The sequence below is a fragment of the Oncorhynchus nerka genome, linkage group LG25 (assembly GCF_034236695.1).
Source record: "Oncorhynchus nerka isolate Pitt River linkage group LG25, Oner_Uvic_2.0, whole genome shotgun sequence".
Lineage (NCBI taxonomy): Eukaryota > Metazoa > Chordata > Actinopteri > Salmoniformes > Salmonidae > Oncorhynchus > Oncorhynchus nerka.
Window position 1 is genome coordinate 46,282,204 of NC_088420.1, and position 19,834 is coordinate 46,302,037.

The following is a 19,834-nucleotide window of genomic DNA, read 5'->3' on the forward strand; positions in this document are numbered from 1 at the left end:
GACATTTTCAACCTCTCCCTGTCTGAGTCTGTAATACCAACATGTTTTAAGAAGACCACCATAGTGCCTGTGCCCAAGAACACTAAGGTAACCTTCCTAAATGACTACTGACCCGTAGCACTCACGTCTGTAGCCATGAAGTGCTTCGAAAGGCTGGGCATGGCTCACACCATTATCAACATCATAATCCCAGAAAGCCTAGACTGTTTCAATTTGCATACCGTCCCAACCGATCCACATAAGATGCAATCTCTATTGCACTCCACACTGTCCTTTCCCACCTGGACAAAGGGAACACCTATGTGAGAATGCTATTCATTGACTACAGCTCAGCGTTCAACACCATAGTGCCCTCAAAGCTCATCAATAAGCTAAGGACCCTGGGACTAAACACCTCCCTCTGCAACTGGATCCTGGAATTCTTGACGGGCTGCCCCCAGGTGGTGAGGGTAGGTAACAACACATCCGCTACGCTGATCCTCAACACAGGGGCCCCTCAAGGGTGCATGCTCAGTCCCCATCCTGTGCTCCCTGTACATGCATGACTGCACGGCCAGACACGACTTCAACACCATCATTAAGTTTGCCGATGACACAACAGTGGTAGGCCTGATCACCGACAACAACGAGACAGCCTGTAGGGAGGAGGTCAGAGACCTGGCTGTGTGGTGCAAGGACAGCAACCTCTCCCTCAACGTGATCAAGACAAAGGAGATGATTGTGGACTACAGGATAAATCACGCCCTCATTCTCACCGATGGGACTGTAGTGGAGCAGGTTGAGAGCTTCAAGTTCCTTGGTGTCCACATCACCAACAAACTAACATGGTCCAAGACAGTTGTGAAGAGGGCACAACAACATTTTCCCCCTCAGGAGACTGAAAAGATTTGGCATGGGTCCTCAGATCCTCAAAAGGTTCTAGAGCTGCACCATCGAGAGCATCCTGACTGGTTGCATCACTGCCTGGTATGGCAACTGGTCGGCCTCCGACTGCAAGGCACTACAGAGGGTAGTGTGAACGGCCCAGTACATCACTGGGGCCAAGCATCCTGCCATCCTGGACCTCTATACCAGGCGGTGTCAGAAGAAGGCCCTAAAAATGGTCAAAAGACTCCAGCCACCCTAGTCATAGACTGTTCTCTCTGCTACCGCACAGCAAGCGGTACCGGAGCGCCAATTCTAGGTCCAAGAGGATTCTAAACAGCTTCTACCGCCAAGCCATAAGACTCCTGAACAACTAAGCAAATGGCTACCCAGACTAGCCCTGTCCTGCTGTTCCTGCTCTGTGTCCTGGAGTGGCCTTGAACCCTGTCGTAATCCTGTCTGTCTGTGAGGTGGCCGTGGCCCATCGGAGAAGAAGAGGAGAGCAGGCTGGGTTAATCTGGCTCATGATGGGGTAATTACTTCCACGCTGCTGGATGGTTGTGGGGATGGAGGGAGGAAGAGGAAGGGGGGACAGCTAACTGACTGCTCCGTTGTGGGAGGAGTCACCCCTATAGCTAGGCGGATCTTTCCCTGACCTTGGAGAAAGGAAGGAGAGAGAGAGAGATGCACAGAGAGAGAGCAGAGACGTCAGCATACTGCCACAGATCCAGCAGCACTGCAGATCTCTCTGTGTGCTGCTATTCTTCCTATGAGGGTGAAAGACAGGAGGAGGAGTGGGAGTGAGTGAGTGAGAGAAGCGTCTGGCAGCCATCCCAGTCAAACAGTAATGCAGAGTAAAGGGGGAGATAGCAGTCTTTTCACTGAGCCTCAGCACAGGATACAGCACTGTAAGTTTGTGTGTCGTTCCTCTGTGCCATAGTGATGTGTTGTGTAGCTGTTTGCATGTTGTGTGTGCTGCTGTATGTTCATTAGTATTATTGTTATTATAATTCTGCTGTATGTTGTAATGCTCTGAAGGAGAGCAATGGCACAAGTATTTATGGACGCGACAGAGACAACAGTTGCTTAACAGAGACTGGATGGGCCGTGCTTTTGTAACCATGGGATGTGTTTTGTGTGTGTGTGTGTGCATGCGGGTGGGAAAGTGTGTGTGTTGGAGGTTGTGTGTGTCTGCCTCTGTGTGTACGATTGTTAATACATGGTTATGGCTGTGTGATTGTTGCAATTGTGTTGACTATGTGGCAAATCCTTGTGAAACAGAATCATTGTTGTGGAATAACAGTAATAAATAATTGTGTCATGCTGACAATCGCTGGCATATTGTTTACGCAGTGACGGCAGCAGAGAAACACCCTTGTTGTTGTTGTGCTTGTACACTCTTAGAAGAACCTTTTTGGTTCCAGGTAGAACTCTTTTGGGTTCCATGTAGAACCCTCTAGGGAACGGGTTCTACATGAAACCCAATAGGGTTCTACCTGGAACCAAAAAGGGTTCTTGAAAGAGTTATCTTATGGGGACAGCCGAAGAACCGTTTAGGTTCTAGATAGCACCTTTTTTTCTAAGAGTGTAGTGTTCTGTAGGACATACTCCTCACCCTCTCTGTCACCCAGGATGATGTTCTATTATGCAGCAATCAGAGTACTGCACTGTTCTACTCAGGCCTATTTCTGTCACCACAAGGGAGTGACATACAGTGCCCTTGGAAAGTATTCAGACCCCTTGACTTTTTCCACAATTATTCTAAAATGTATTAAATTGTTTTTTCCCCCTCATAAATCTACACACAATACCCCATAATGACAAAGAAAAAAACGGTTTCTAGGAATTTTTTGCAAATGTATTAAAAAACGGAAATATCACATTTACATAAGTATTCAGACCCTTTACTCACTACTTTGTTGAAGCACCTTTGACAGCGATTACTGCCTCGAATCTACTTGGGTATGACGCTACAAGCTTGGCACACCTGTATTTGGGGAGTTTCTCCCATTCTCTGCAGATCCTCTCAAGCTCTGTCAGGTTGGATGGGGAGCATCGCTGCCCAGCTATTTTCAGGTCTCTCCAGACATGTTCAATTGGGTTGAAGTCTGGGCTCTGGCAGGGCCACTCAAAGACATTCAGAGACTTGTCACAAAGCCCCTCCTGCGTTGTCTTGGCTGTGTGCTTAGGGTTGTCCTTTTGGAAGGTGAATCTTCATCCCCGTCTTAGGTCCTGAGTGCTCTGGAGCAGGATTTCATCAAGGATCTCTCTGTACATCTTTCCCTAAATCCTGACTAGTCTCCCAGTTCCTCCCGCAGAAAAAATGTCCCACAGCATGATGCTGCACCACCATGCTTCACCATAGGGATGGTATTGGTCAGGTGATGAGCAGTGCCTGGTTTCCTCCAGACATGACCATAAAGGCCTGATTGGTGGAGTGCTGCAGAGATGGTTGTCCCATCTCTACAAGGAACTCTGGAGCTCTGTCAGAGTGACCATCGGGTTCTTGGTCACTTCCCTGACCAAAGCCCTTCTCCCCTGATTGCTCAGTTTGGCCGGGCAGCCAGCTCTAGGAAGAGCCTTGGTGTTTCCAACCTTCTTCCATTTAAGAATGATTGAGGCCACAGTGTTGTTGGGGACCTTTAATGCAGCAGAAATGTGTTGGTACCCTCCCCCAGATCTGTGCCTCGACACAATCCTGTCCCGGAGCTCTATGGACAACAATTCTTTAGACGTCATGGCTTGATTTTTGCTCTGACATGCACTGTCAATTGTGGGACCTTATAGGGACAGGTGTGTGCCTTTCCAAATCATGTCCAATCCATTGAGTTTAACACAGGTGAACTCCAATCATCTCAAGGATGATCAATGGAAACAGGATGCACCTGAGCTCAATTTCGAGTCTCAATGCAAAGAGTCTGAATACTTACTGTATGTAAATAAGTTATTTCTGTTTTATATTTTTAATACATTTGCAAAAATGTCTATTCTTTGTCATTATGGGTTATTGTGTGTAGATTAATGGGGATTTAAAAAATATTTAATCCATTTTAGAGTACGGCTGTAAAATAAAAAATGTGGATAAAGGGAAGTGGTTTGACGACTTTCCAAATGCACTGTATTTCAATGCTTAAATGTCAATATTTTGACATATTCTAATGAGACCATGTTTTTTTTAACCTTTATTTAACCAGGAAGGGCTCATTGAGAACATGAAACATGAAACAACATGAAAAACTACAAGTAATCTAGTAAAAACTATTGAATTCACAAGAGTATAACAAAATATTTAAAAAACTGCAAATGAAAAACATTGACAGGTCAGGGAATCAGCCTCAAAATCCTTCATCAGTGATTTAAAAACACCAATCGGGACAAGTTCTTCCAGTTTAAAAGTATTTTGTAAGGTGTTCCAAGATGATGGCGCAGTACATAAAAGCCCTTTTACGAAATTCAGTTCGGACATTTGGAACAGTTAGCAGGATAAAGTGCAGTGAACGAAGAGAGTACCCACCACATTTCTGAACAATAAAAAGAAAAGGTAGTAAACCCAAAATGGCTTTGTAAATAAAAGTATACCAGTGCCTGAGCCTACGAGTGACTAGAGAAGGCCAGCTAACCCTGGTATACAAAAGTGCAGTGGTGCGTAAGGGATTTGCAGTTTAAAATAAATCTCAATGCTCCATGGTAAAGATCGTCAATTGATCTCAAACACTGAGCGGAAGCATTCATATATAAAATATCCCCATAGTCTAGTAAAGGCATAAATGTAGCTGATACTTGCCTCCTTCTGGCTTCAAAAGAAAAACAGGCCTTATTCCTAAAATAAAATCCCAATTTCAGCTTCAATTTTTTTGTAAGTTGTTGAATATGCAATTTAGAAGAGAGGCCGTCATCAATTAAAATTCCAAGATATTTATATGAGGTTGCAACCTCAATCTCCTTGCCCTGACAGGTAGTAATAGGTGAAAGGTTCAGAGGTCTATTTCTTGCTTTAGAAAACACCATTAGTTTAGTTCTGTCAGTATTGAGGATAAGCTTCAATTAACACAAGGTATGTTGTACAGTATAAAAAAGCAGTTTACAAGTTCTGGAAAGCTTTTGTAAGAGACGAGGCACAACAGTAAATAACAGTATCATCAGCATAAAAATGAAGTTGTGCATTTTAGACATTTTTGTCTAAATAATTTATATAAATAGTGAATAAGAGAGGACCAAGTTCAGAGCCTTGGGGCACACCATTCAAGACAGAAAATGTAACAGACATAAGCCCATCAAATTGAGTGCACTGAGTTCTATCAGACAGATAGTTAGCAAACCATGTAACTGCATGCTCTGAAATACCTACACTCGACAATCTCTGCCTTAGTATTGCATGATCAACTGTATCAAAAGCCTTAGAGAGATCAATAAAAAGTGAGACAATGGCTTCAGTGATATCATTTAAAACCTTCATGGGTGCTGTGATTGTGCTATGCTTCTTCCTGAAGCCCGATTGGTACATTGATCAAATAGAGTTAGTAAATAAAAGCTATTTTAGCTGTTCACTTACAAGGGTTTCAAGTATTTTCAACAGGGGTGACAGCTTTGAGATTGGCCTATAATTATTTAAAAGAGTTGAATCTCCCCCTTTTAAAAGTGGTAGGACAAATGCTGATTTCCAGATCTTTGGAATTTCATTACATTCCAGGGTTAGATTGAACAGATATGTAAGTGGCTCAGCTATGAAATCAGCTGCCAGATTTAAAAAGCAGGGATCAAGAAGATCAGAACCTGCAGGCTTTCTCTGATCTAAGGATTTCAGGGCTTTATGTACCACCTGCACTGAGAATGGCAAAAAGCTAAAAGTTTGACCAGCTCTCACTGGTTCATCCACACATGATGGTACAGAGACAGAGGACACTGAATCAAACAGCCTACCAGATGATACAAAGTGCTCATTGAAACAATTCAGCATTTCAGTTTTGTCATTTCAGTTTTGTCAGCAACCGAGTCCTTCAAAACAAATGACGGTAATTCATTAACATTACTGTTTCCAGACATAGACTTAATAGCATTCCAAAACTTTCTAGGGTCATTCAGGTTATCAGTGGTAACAGACATAAAATATTCATACTTGGCCTTCCTGAGAAGAAAAGAACACTTGCCTAACAATAAACCAATCAGCATCAGAACATGATTTCCTTGCTTTAGCCCAGGCTAGATTACGGTCGTGAATAATACAAGACCCCTCAGAAGAAAACCATAGATTATCCCGCACTTTAACCCTGAACCTGCAGAATGGGGCATGTTTGTTTACTATTTGGAAAAAACCATCATGAAAGAATTTCCAGGCAGTTTCCACATCAGGGATAAGCTCAATCTTACTCCAGTCAAAATAAAACAAATCATGAAAGAAAGCCTGCTCATTAAAACACTTCAAATTTCTCTTACGAATACAACGTGGGTTTGTTTTAGGAACCTTAGTATTTCTAACAGCAACAACAGCACAATGGTCACTTAAATCATTACAAAAAACACCAACCGCAGAATATTTATGTGGAACATTTGTCAATATCAAATCAATCAGGGTAGATTTATCTGGGCATTTAAGATTTGGGCGAGTGGGTGAGTTAATCAACTGGGTAAGATTCAAAGAATCTGTTGATGTGGATGCACTGTAAACGAACTAACTGTGGGCAGTTCGTGAAAGACACTGCAGCAGAAGCATTCTCCCAATGCAGTATTTATCCATTCATTTAACTGGTATAACACTGCTTCAGCCACTTAGTTTCATTTACAACCTCAGTACTGTTTATGATATGAATACCACTGTTTCCTAAATACCACCCATTTAGAACTGAATGGGTAGACTGTGACGGGGGCGGGGGGCTCCACACATCAAATACCTCTGCAGTTGCTGTTTACCCAAACACTAGATTGAGCCCTTAGATACCAGTCCAGCAAGGCCTCCCTTCTTTCTCTTCTCCTCCTCCCTTCTTCTCCTCTGCCACCAGACCTTGATCCTGCAGTGATATCATGATATCATCGCAGTCTGCTGTTGTTAGAGCTGCACATGAGTTACATATGATAATGCCGCCTTCCTCTACCCCCCTACTTTCCCTCCTCCTACTTCCTCCCCCGGCCCCCTAGGCAGGTTATCTCTACTCTATAATTGGGTCATATTTCTCATTTTTCTGGCTGACGTGGTGTGCATTCTGGGAACATTCGGGAATGCCGTGGGTTGAGGTGTTATGAAATGCTGTGTTTGGAGGTGAGAAGGAGAGCTGAGTCAAATCAAATCAAATTTATTTATATAGCCCTTCGTACATCAGCTGATATGTCAAAGTGCTGTACAGAAACCCAGCCTAAAACCCCAAACAGCAAACAATGCAGGTGTAAAAGCACGGTGGCTAGGAAAAACTCCCTAGAAAGGCCAAAACCTAGGAAGAAACCTAGAGAGGAACCAGGCTATGTGGGGTGGCCAGTCCTCTTCTGGCTGTGCCGGGTAGAGATTATAACAGAACATGACCAAGATGTTCAAATGTTCATAAATGACCAGCATGGTCGAATAATAATAAGGCAGAACAGTTGAAACTGGAGCAGCAGCACAGTCAGGTGGACTGGGGACAGCAAGGAGTCATCATGTCAGGTAGTCCTGGGGCACGGTCCTAGGGCCCAGGCCAGTTGAAACTGGAGCAGCAGCATGGCCAGGTGGACTGGGGACAGCAAGGAGTCATCGTCAGGTAGTCCTGGGGCATGGTCCTAGGGCTCAGGTCCTCCGAGAGAGAGAAAGAAAGAGAGAAGGAGAGAATTAGAGAACGCACACTTAGATTCACACAGGACACCGAATAGGACAGGAGAAGTACTCCAGATATAACAAACTGACCCTAGCCCCCCGACACATAAACTACTGCAGCATAAATACTGGAGGCTGAGACAGGAGGGGTCAGGAGACACTGTGGCCCCATCCGAGGACACCCCCGGACAGGGCCAAACAGGAAGGATATAACCCCACCCACTTTGCCAAAGCACAGCCCCCACACCACTAGAGGGATATCTTCAACCACCAACTTACCATCCTGAGACAAGGCCGAGTATAGCCCACAAAGATCTCCGCCACGGAGATGGTGAGTGGTGGGTGGAGGAGTTATGAAATGCTGTGTTTGGAGGTGAGAAGGAGAGCTGAGTGGTGGGTGGAGGAGTTATGAAATGCTGTGTTTGGAGGTGAACAGGAGAGCTGAGTGGTGGGTGGAGGAGTTATGAAATGCTGTGTTTGGAGGTGAACAGGAGAGCTGAGTGGTGGGTGGAGGAGTTATGAAATGCTGTGTTTGGAGGTGAACAGGAGAGCTGAGTGGTGGGTGGAGGAGTTATGAAATGCTGTGTTTGGAGGTGAACAGGAGAGCTGAGTGGTGGGTGGAGGAGTTATGAAATGCTGTGTTTGGAGGTGAGAAGGAAATGCTGTGTTTGGAGGTGAACAGGAGAGCTGAGTGGTGGGTGGAGGAGTTATGAAATGCTGTGTTTGGAGGTGAAGCTGAGTGGTGGGTGGAGAGAAAGCTGAGTGGTGGGTTGAGTGAGGAGTTATGAAATGCTGTGTTTGGAGGTGAGCTGAGTGGGAGGAGGAGTTATGAAATGCTGTGTTTGGAGGTGAGAAGGAGAGCTGAGTGGTGGGTGGAGGTGTTATGAAATGCTGTGTTTGGAGGTGAGAAGGAGAGCTGAGTGGTGGGTTGAGGAGTTATGAAATGCTGTGTTTGGAGGTGAGAAGGAGAGCTGAGTGGTGGGTGGAGGAGTTATGAAATGCTGTGTTTGGAGAACTGAGTGGTGGTGGTTGGAGGGTTATGAAATGCTGTGTTTGGAGGTGAACAGGAGAGCTGGAGGAGTATGAAATGCTGTGTTTGGAGGTGAACAGGAGAGCTGAGTGGTGGGTTGAGGAGTTATGAAATGGAGCTGAGTGGTGGGTGGAGGAGTTATGAAATGCTGTGTTTGGAGGTGAGAAGGAGAGCTGAGTGGTGGGTGGAGGAGCTGAGCTGGTGGGTTGGGTGAGCAGGAGGTGAACAGGAGAGCTGAGTGGTGGGTGGAGGAGTTATGAAATGCTGTGTTTGGAGGTGAGAAGGAGAGCTGAGTGGTGGGTGGAGGAGTTATGAAATGCTGTGTTTGGATGCTGTGTTTGGAGGTGAGAAGGAGAGCTGAGTGGTGGGTGGAGGAGTTATGAAATGCTGTGTTTGGAGGTGAGAAGGAGAGCTGAGTGGTGGGTGGAGGAGTTATGAAATGCTGTGAGCAGGAGGTGAACAGGAGAGCTGAGTGGTGGGTGGAGGAGTTATGAAATGCTGTGAGCAGGAGGTGAGTGGTGGGTGGAAGAAATGCTGTGTTTGGAGGTGCTGAGTGGTGGGTGGAGACTCACAAGACTCCACAGAGCCACATACACACTGCAGCACAGAGCCACACACACACTGCAGAACAGAGCCACACACACACACACACTGCAGAACAGAGCCACACACACACACTGCAGAACAGAGCCACACACACACTGCAGAACAGAGCCACACACACACACACACTGCAGAACAGCAGAACCACACACACACACACAGAACAGAGCCACACACACACACAGACACTGTAGAACAGAGCACACACACACACACACACTGCAGAACAGAGCAGAACACACACACACACACTGCAGAACAGAGCCACACACACACACACACACACAGAACAGAGCCACACACACACACTGCAGAACAGAGCCACACACACACTGCAGAACAGAGCCACACACACACACACACTGCAGAACAGAGCCACACACACACACACACTGCAGAACAGAGCCACACACACACACACTGCAGAACAGAGCCACACACACACACACACACACACTGTAGAACAGAGCCACACACACACACACACACACACACACACACTGCAGAACAGAACCACACACACACACTGCAGAACAGAGCCACACACACACACTGCAGAACAGAGCCACACACACACACACACACACTGCAGAACAGAGCCACACACACACACACACACTGCAGAACAGAGCCACACACACACACTGCATAACAGAGCCACACACTGCAGAACAGAGCCACACACACACACTGCAGAACAGAGCCACAGACACACACTGCAGAACAGAGCCACAGACACACACTGCAGAACAGAGCCACAGACACACTGCAGGGATGGGCGGAAAATAGATCTGACCCCCAGAGAGAGTCAGAGACCGAGCGCAAAAGAGAGCGAGGGAGAAAGGTAAGGGATGGAGGGACAGCGTGGACACTCAGCCCTTACTCCATTTGCAGTACATGTGGTGGATGTCAATTTGGAAAAAGAGAAGGGTAAATACAAAGGAGAGAGCACGGCACCGCGGCCGCATTCCTATGGACAATGTTCTGTATCAGATCCATTCATCCATAACCCAGTACCACGTTTATACACCGGTGTCATAGTGTATTTACTGAATTCTGTGTCATCTCTCTCAAGCAACCCTGGGTAAAAGCTGTACTTGATGTTTCTTGCTGTCATTAGTCCTCCTGGTCTACCTTTTGGCATGTCTATCTAGCTCTCCCTACCTTTTGTCATGTCTATCTAGCTCTCCCTACCTTTTGGCACGTCTATCTAGCTCTCCCTACCTTTTGGCATGTATATCTAGCTCTCCCTACCTTTTGGCATGTCTATCTAGCTCTCCCTACCTTTTGGCATGTCTATCTAGCTCTCCCTACCTTTTGGCACGTCTATCTAGCTCTCCCTACCTTTTGGCATGTCTATCTAGCTCTCCCTACCTTTTGTCATGTCTATCTAGCTCTCCCTACCTTTTGGCACGTCTATCTAGCTCTCCCTACCTTTTGGCACGTCTATCTAGCTCTCCCTACCTTTTGTCATGTCTATCTAGCTCTCCCTACCTTTTGGCACGTCTATCTAGCTCTCCCTACCTTTTGGCATGTCTATCTAGCTCTCCCTACCTTTTGGCACGTCTATCTAGCTCTCCCTACCTTTTGGCACGTCTATCTAGCTCTCCCTACCTTTTGGCACGTCTATCTAGCTCTCCCTACCTTTTGGCACGTCTATCTAGCTCTCCCTACCTTTTGGCACGTATATCTAGCTCTCCCTACCTTTTGGCACGTCTATCTAGCTCTCCCTACCTTTTGGCACGTCTATCTAGCTCTCCCTACCTTTTGGCACGTCTATCTAGCTCTCCCTACCTTTTGGCACGTCTATCTAGCTCTCCCTACCTTTTGGCACGTCTATCTAGCTCTCCCTACCTTTTGGCACGTCTATCTAGCTCTCCCTACCTTTTGGCACGTCTATCGTCTATCTTTTAGCTCTCCCTACCTTTTGGCACGTCTATCTAGCTCTCCCTACCTTTTGGCATGTCTATCTAGCTCTCCCTACCTTTTGGCATGTCTATCTAGCTCTCCCTACCTTTTGGCATGTCTATCTAGCTCTCCCTCTCTCACCCCCAACCCCCCTCCTTCACAACTCAATTCACATTCTAGATTCTGGACGTCAGGACAAACCAAATGGAATTCGGGGAGCAGGCAGTTTATGGGAAAGAGTCTTCCACAGATAGATGATGATGTGGTTCTGTAAAGGAGTAGCTCACGTGGAGGTGGTATCGATGGTCCAGCCATGGAGGGAATAAATACAGCTACTGTATATCAGCGGATCTACTGACAATATTAATCCCCGTCGGCAGGCCTCTCCTCTCCTCTCTCTGCTGTCCTGTCCTGACAGTCCGGGAGATGTTCTGCGTGTTTGGGATGTCAGCGCTGTCAGCCTGATGGTGTATGTACAGGTGCAGGGAAGTGTGTGTTGGTACACCCCTCTCTTTGTAGTGTAGGGTGTGTGGGTGTGTGTTTTGGGGGGTGGAGGGAGGGGTCCATCTGGTTGTGGACTAAATGACTAATTCCACTGTGCTGCAATTACAGATGTAGTGTTTCAGAGCCATGATTCTTGCCCAGTAATCCGTACAGAAGAGGTAGGCAGGACAAGTTTGAGGATGTTTGGGGAAACATTTGCTTTAGAAATGCTCAAACATGGTATCCGAATTGGTTCAATTCTATAATGATAATAATGAATACCTGTAGTGCTCTGCCTTTGTATGCTGGCATGGCGTTTTAAGGATTTGAACAGTGTTGCCAGTATGAAATATGCTTCAATTATAGCCTACATTCATTTTTATGAGCATAGTCTTTCATTCCCTATGTGTCAGTCAAGGGCAATGCGTAGCTGGAAGCTGCCTTTACTCTGTACTGGTTGTGTGTGGACAGGCTCCAAACAGAGACCTTTACTCTGTACTGGTTGTGTGTGGACAGGCTCCAAACAGAGACCTTTACTCTGTACTGGTTGTGTGTGGACAGGCTCCAAACAGAGACCTTTACTCTGTACTGGTTGTGTGTGGACAGGCTCCAAACAGAGACCTTTACTCTGTACTGGTTGTGTGTGGACAGGCTCCAAACAGAGACCTTTACTCTGTACTGGTTGTGTGTGGACAGGCTCCAAACAGAGACCTTTACTCTGTACTGGTTGTGTGTGGACAGGCTCCAAACAGAGACTATTCATCATTTCACAACCAACATCCTTTGTCTGAGGAATAGGAGACCCTAGACTATCCTGGGAAAGTGTTCTATTCCCCTTCTCTCTCTCACCTTCTCTCTCTGTCTCCCCCCCTCTCTCTATCTCACCTTCTCGCCCCCCCTCTCTCTCACTCTCACCTTCTCTCTCTCTCTTGCCCCCCTCTCTCTCTATTTATCACTCTCTCTCTATTTATCAGTCTCTCTCTCTCTCTATTTATCAGTCTCTCTCTCTCTCTATTTATCAGTCTCTCTCTCTATTTATCAGTCTCTCTCTCTATTTATCAGTCTCTCTCTCTCTATTTATCAGTCTCTCTCTCTCTATTTATCAGTCTCTCTCTCTATTTATCAGTCTCTCTCTCTCTCTATTTATCAGTCTCTCTCTCTCTCTATTTATCAGTCTCTCTCTCTCTATTTATCAGTCTCTCTCTCTCTCTATTTATCAGTCTCTCTCTCTCTCTATTTATCAGTCTCTCTCTCTCTCTATTTATCAGTCTCTCTCTCTCTCTATTTATCAGTCTCTCTCTCTATTTATCAGTCTCTCTCTCTATTTATCAGTCTCTCTCTCTATTTATCAGTCTCTCTCTCTCTATTTATCAGTCTCTCTCTCTCTCTATTTATCAGTCTCTCTCTCTCTATTTATCAGTCTCTCTCTCTATTTATCAGTCTCTCTCTCTCTATTTATCAGTCTCTCTCTCTATTTATCAGTCTCTCTCTCTCTCTATTTATCAGTCTCTCTCTCTCTATTTATCAGTCTCTCTCTCTCTCTATTTATCAGTCTCTCTCTCTCTATTTATCAGTCTCTCTCTCTATTTATCAGTCTCTCTCTCTATTTATCAGTCTCTCTCTCTATTTATCAGTCTCTCTCTCTCTCTCTCTATTTATCAGTCTCTCTCTCTCTATTTATCAGTCTCTCTCTCTCTCTCTCTATTTATCAGTCTCTCTCTCTCTATTTATCAGTCTCTCTCTCTCTATTTATCAGTCTCTCTCTCTATTTATCAGTCTCTCTCTCTATTTATCAGTCTCTCTCTCTCTCTATTTATCAGTCTCTATCTCTATTTATCAGTCTCTCTCTCTCTCTATTTATCAGTCTCTCTCTCTCTCTATTTATTTATCAGTCGCTCTCTCTCTCTATTTATTTATCAGTCTCTCTCTCTATTTATCGGTCTCTCTCTCTCTATTTATCAGTTTCTCTCTCTGTCTATTTATCAGTTTCTCTCTCTATTTATTTATCAGTCTCTCTCTCTATTTATCAGTCTCTCTCTCTCTATTTATCAGTTTCTCTCTCTGTCTATTTATCAGTTTCTCTCTCTCTCTATTTATCAGTCTCTCTCTCTCTATTTATCAGTCTCTCTCTCTCTATTTATCAGTCTCTCTCTCTCTATGTATCAGTCTCTCTCTCTCTCTCTATGTATCAGTCTCTCTCTCTCACTCTATTTATCAGTCTCTCTCTCTCTCTATTTATCAGTCTCTCTCTCTCTATTTATCAGTCTCTCTCTCTCTATGTATCAGTCTCTCTCTCTCTCTATTTATCAGTCTCTCTCTCTCTCTCTATGTATCAGTCTCTCTCTCTCTCTATTTATCAGTCTCTCTCTCTCTCTCTATTTATCAGTCTCTCTCTCTATTTATCAGTCTCTCTCTCTCTATTTATCAGTCTCTCTCTCTCTATTTATCAGTCTCTCTCTCTCTATTTATCAGTCTCTCTCTCTATTTATCAGTCTCTCTCTCTCTATTTATCAGTCTCTCTCTCTCTCTATTTATCAGTCTCTCTCTCTATTTATCAGTCTCTCTCTCTCTATTTATCAGTCTCTCTCTCTCTCTATGTATCAGTCTCTCTCTCTCTCTATTTATCAGTCTCTCTCTCTCTCTATTTATCAGTCTCTCTCTCTCTCTATTTATCAGTCTCTCTCTCTATTTATCAGTCTCTCTCTCTATTTATCAGTCTCTCTCTCTATTTATCAGTCTCTCTCTCTCTATTTATCAGTCTCTCTCTCTCTCTATTTATCAGTCTCTCTCTCTATTTATCAGTCTCTCTCTCTCTATTTATCAGTCTCTCTCTCTATTTATCAGTCTCTCTCTCTATTTATCAGTCTCTCTCTCTCTATTTATCAGTCTCTCTCTCTCTCTATTTATCAGTCTCTCTCTCTATTTATCAGTCTCTCTCTCTCTATTTATCAGTCTCTCTGTCTATTTATCAGTTTCTCTCTCTCTCTATTTATCAGTCTCTCTCTCTATTTATCAGTCTCTCTCACTCTATTTATCAGTCTCTCTCTCTCTATTTATCAGTCTCTCTCACTCTATCAGTCTCTCTCTCTCTATTTATCAGTCTCTCTCTCTCTATTTATCAGTCTCTCTCTCTCTATTTATCAGTCTCTCTCTCTCTATTTATCAGTCTCTCTCACTCTATTTATCAGTCTCTCACTCTATTTATCAGTCTCTCTCTCTATTTATCAGTCTCTCTCTCTATTTATCAGTCTCTCTCTCTATTTATCAGTCTCTCTCTCTATTTATCAGTCTCTCTCTCTCTATTTATCAGTCTCTCTCACTCTATTTATCAGTCTCTCTCACTCTATTTATCAGTCTCTCACTCTATTTATCAGTCTCTCTCTCTCTATTTATCAGTCTCTCTCTCACTCTATTTATCAGTTTCTCTCTCTCTCTATTTATCAGTCTCTCTCTCTCTCTCTCTATTTATCAGTCTCTCTCTCTCTATGTATCAGTCTCTCTCTCTCTATGTATCAGTCTCTCTCTCTATTTATCAGTCTCTCTCTCTCTATTTATCAGTCTCTCTCTCTATTTATCAGTCTCTCTCTCTCTCTCTCTATTTATCAGTCTCTCTCTCTCTCTCTCTATTTATCAGTCTCTCTCTCTCTATTTATCAGTCTCTCTCTCTCTATTTATCAGTCTCTCTCTCTATGTATCAGTCTCTCTCTCTATTTATCAGTCTCTCTCACTCTATTTATCAGTCTCTCTCTCTATGTATCAGTCTCTCTCTCTCTATTTATCAGTCTCTCTCTCTATTTATCAGTCTCTCTCTCTCTATTTATCAGTCTCTCTCTCTATTTATCAGTCTCTCTCTCTCTATTTATCAGTCTCTCTCTCTCTATTTATCAGTCTCTCTCACTCTATTTATCAGTCTCTCTCTCTCTATTTATCAGTCTCTCTCTCTATTTATCAGTCTCTCTCTCTCTCTATTTATCAGTCTCTCTCTCTCTCTCTCTATTTATCAGTCTCTCTCTCTCTATTTATCAGTCTCTCTCTCTCTCTCTCTATTTATCAGTCTCTCTCTCTCTATTTATTTATCAGTCTCTCTCTCTATTTATCAGTTTCTCTCTCTCTCTATTTATAAGTCTCTATCTCTCTCTCTATTTATCAGTCTCTCTCTCTCTCTATGTATCAGTCTATCTCTCTCTATTTATCAGTCTCTCTCTCTCTCTATTTATCAGTCTCTCTCTCTCTATTTATCAGTCTCTCTCTCTCTATTTATCAGTTTCTCTCTATTTATCAGTCTCTCTCTCTCTATTTATCAGTCTCTCTCTCTCTATTTATCAGTCTCTCTCTCTATTTATCAGTCTCTCTCTCACTCTATTTATCAGTCTCTCTCTATTTATCAGTCTCTCTCTCTCTATGTATCAGTCTCTCTCTCTCTATTTATCAGTCTCTCTCTCTATGTATCAGTCTCTATCTCTCTCTATTTATCAGTCTCTCTCTCTATGTATCAGTCTCTCTCTCTCTATTTATCAGTCTCTCTCTCTATGTATCAGTCTCTCTCTCTCTATTTATCAGTCTCTCTCTATTTATCAGTCTCTCTCTCTCTATGTATCAGTCTCTCTCTCTCTCTATTTATCAGTCTCTCTCTCTATGTATCAGTCTCTCTCTCTCTCTATTTATCAGTCTCTCTCTCTATGTATCAGTCTCTCTCTCTCTCTATGTATCAGTCTCTCTCTCTCTCTATTTATCAGTCTCTCTCTCTATGTATCAGTCTCTCTCTCTCTCTATTTATCAGTCTCTCTCTCTATGTATCAGTCTCTCTCTCTCTCTATTTATCAGTCTCTCTCACTCTATTTATCAGTCTCTCTCTCTCTCTATTTATCAGTCTCTCTCTCTCTCTATTTATCAGTCTCTCTCACTCTATTTATCAGTCTCTCTCTCTCTATTTATCAGTCTCTCTCCAACAGTTTCTCTCTCTCTCTATTTATCAGTCTCTATCTCTCTATTTATCAGTCTCTCTCTCTATTTATCAGTCTCTCTCTCTATTTATCAGTCTCTCTCTCTCTATTTATCAGTCTCTCTCTCTATTTATCAGTCTCTCTCTCTCTATGTATCAGTCTCTCTCTCACTCTATTTATCAGTTTCTCTCTCTCTCTATTTATCAGTCTCTCTCACTCTATTTATCAGTCTCTCTCTCTCTATTTATCAGTCTCTCTCTCTCTATTTATCAGTCTCTCTCTATTTATCAGTCTCTCTCTCTATTTATCAGTCTCTCTCTCTCTATTCAACAGTTTCTCTCTCTCTCTCTATGTATCAGTCTCTCTCTCTCTATTTATCAGTCTCTCTCTCTCTCTATGTATCAGTCTCTCTCTATTCAACAGTTTCTCTCTCTCTCTATTTATCAGTCTCTCTCTCTCTCTATTTATCAGTCTCTCTCTCTCACTCTATTTATCAGTCTCTCTCTCTCACTCTATTTATCAGTCTCTCTCTCACTCTATTTATCAGTCTCTCTCTCTCTCTTCAACAGTTTCTCTCTCTATTTATTTATTTATGTCTCTCTCTCTCTCTCTCTCTCTCTCTATTTATCAGTCTCTCTCTCTCTATGTATCAGTCTCTCTCTCTCTCTATTTATCAGTTTCTCTCTCTCTCTATTTATCAGTTTCTCTCTCTCTCTATTTATCAGTCTCTCTCTCTCTCTATTTATCAGTCTCTCTCTCACTCTATTTATCAGTTTCTCTCTCTCTATTTATCAGGTTCTCTCTATGTATCAGTCTCTCTCTCTCTCTCTATTTATCAGTCTCTCTCTCACTCTATTTATCAGTCTCTCTCTCTCTCTATGTATCAGTCTCTCTCTCTCTCTCTATTTATCAGTTTCTCTCTCTCTCTATTTATCAGTTTCTCTCTCTCTCTATTTATCAGTCTCTCTCTCTCTCTATTTATCAGTCTCTCTCTCTATTTATCAGTCTCTCTCTCTCTCTATTTATCAGTCTCTCTCTCTATTTATCAGTCTCTCTCTCTATTTATCAGTTTCTCTCTCTCTATTTATCAGTTTCTCTCTCTCTATTTATCAGTTTCTCTCTCTCTATTTATCAGTTTCTCTCTCTCTATTTATCAGTTTCTCTCTCTCTATTTATCAGTTTCTCTCTCTCTATTTATCAGTCTCTCTCTCTATTTATCAGTCTCTCTCGCTCTCTCTATTTATCAGTCTCTCTCTCTATGTATCAGTCTCTCTCTCTCTCTCTATTTATCAGTCTCTCTCTCTCTCTATTTATCAGTCTCTCTCTCTATTTATCAGTCTCTCTCTCTATTTATCAGTCTCTCTCTCACTCTATTTATCAGTCTATCTCTCTCTATGTATCAGTCTCTATCTCTCTATTTATCAGTCTCTCTCTCTATTTATCAGTCTCTCTCTCTCTTCAACAGTTTCTCTCTCTATTTATTTATCAGTCTCTCTCTCTCTCTCTCTCTCTATTTATCAGTCTCTCTCTCTCTCTCTATTTATCAGTCTCTCTCTCTCTCTCTCTCTATTTATCAGTTTCTCTCTCTCTCTATTTATCAGTCTCTCTCTCACTCTATTTATCAGTCTCTCTCTCTCTATCAGTCTCTCTCTCTCTATCAGTCTCTCTCTCTCTCTCACTCTATTTATCAGTCTATCTCTCTCTTCAACAGTTTCTCTCTCTATTTATCTCTCTCTCTCTCTCTCTCTCTCTCTCTCTCTCTCTCTCTCTCTCTCTCTCTCTCTCTACCAGTCTCCCTCTCTCTATATATATTTATCAGTCTCTATCTCTCTCTACTTATCAGTCTCTCTCTCTATTTATCAGTCTCTCTCTCTCTCTATTTATCAGTCTCTCTCTCTCTCTATTTATCAGTCTCTTTATCTCTCTATTTATCAGTCTCTCTCTCTATTTATCAGTCTCTCTCTATTCAACAGTCTATCTCTCTATGTATCAGTCTCTCTCTCTCTCTCTATATATATATATATATATATATTTATCAGTCTCTCTCTCTCTCTCTATTTATCAGTCTCTCTCTCTCTATTTATCAGTCTCTCTCTCACTCTATTTATCATTCTCTCTCTCTCTCTCTCTTCAACAGTTTCTCTCTATTTATTTATCAGTCCCTTTCTCTCTATTTATCAGTCTCTCTCTCTCTCTATTTATTTATCAGTCCCTTTCTCTCTATTTATCAGTCTCTCTCTCTCTCTATTTATTTATCAGTCCCTTTCTCTCTATTTATCAGTCTCTCTCTCTCTCTATTTATTTATCAGTCCCTTTCTCTCTATTTATCAGTCTCTCTCTCTCTCTATTTATCATTCTCTCTCTCTCTCTTCAACAGTCTCTCTCTCTATTTATCAGTCTCTCTCTCTCTCTATTTATCAGTCTCTTTATCTCTCTATTTATCAGTCTCTATCTCTCTATCTATCAGTCTCTCTCTCTATTTATCAGTCTCTCTCTATTCAACAGTCTATCTCTCTATGTATCAGTCTCTCTCTCTCTCTCTCTCTCTCTATATATATATATATATATATATATATATATATATATATATATATATATATATATATATATTTATCAGTCTCTCTCTCTCTATTTATCATTCTCTCTCTCTCTCTCTCTCTCTCTCTCTCTATTTATCAGTCTCTCTCTCTCTATTTATCAGTCTCTCTCTCTCTATTTATCAGTCTCTCTCTCTCTATTTATCATTCTCTCTCTCTCTCTCTCTCTCACTCTATTTATCAGTCTCTCTCACTCTATTTATCAGTCTCTCTCTCTCTATTTATCAGTCTCTATTTATCAGTCTCTATTTATCAGTCTCTATTTATCAGTCTCTCTCTCTATTTATCAGTCTCTCTCTCTCTATTCAACAGTTTCTCTCTCTCTCTCTATGTATCAGTCTCTCTCTCTCTATTTATCAGTCTCTCTCTATTCAACAGTTTCTCTCTCTCTCTCTATGTATCAGTCTCTCTCTCTCTATGTATCAGTCTCTCTCTCTCTATTTATCAGTCTCTCTCTCTCACTCTATTTATCAGTCTCTCTCTCTCTATTCAACAGTTTCTCTCTCTCTCTCTCTATGTATCAGTCTCTCTCTCTCTATTTATCAGTCTCTCTCTCTCACTCTATTTATCAGTCTCTCTCTCTCTATTTATCAGTCTCTCTCTCTCTCTCTATTTATCAGTCTCTCTC

The 19,834-nt window shown here is 42.6% G+C and overlaps 1 protein-coding gene across 1 annotated transcript in view; it reads left to right on the forward strand.

The window, feature by feature from the left end:
- The first annotated feature begins 1,630 nt into the window (after positions 1–1,630).
- LOC115109580 (protein-methionine sulfoxide oxidase mical3a-like) overlaps positions 1,631–19,834 on the forward strand; it is a 149,229-nt gene continuing 131,025 nt past the window's right edge. The window contains 1 exon segment of the mRNA XM_029634623.2: positions 1,631–1,772. The gene's annotated coding sequence lies outside the window, so the exon portion shown is untranslated.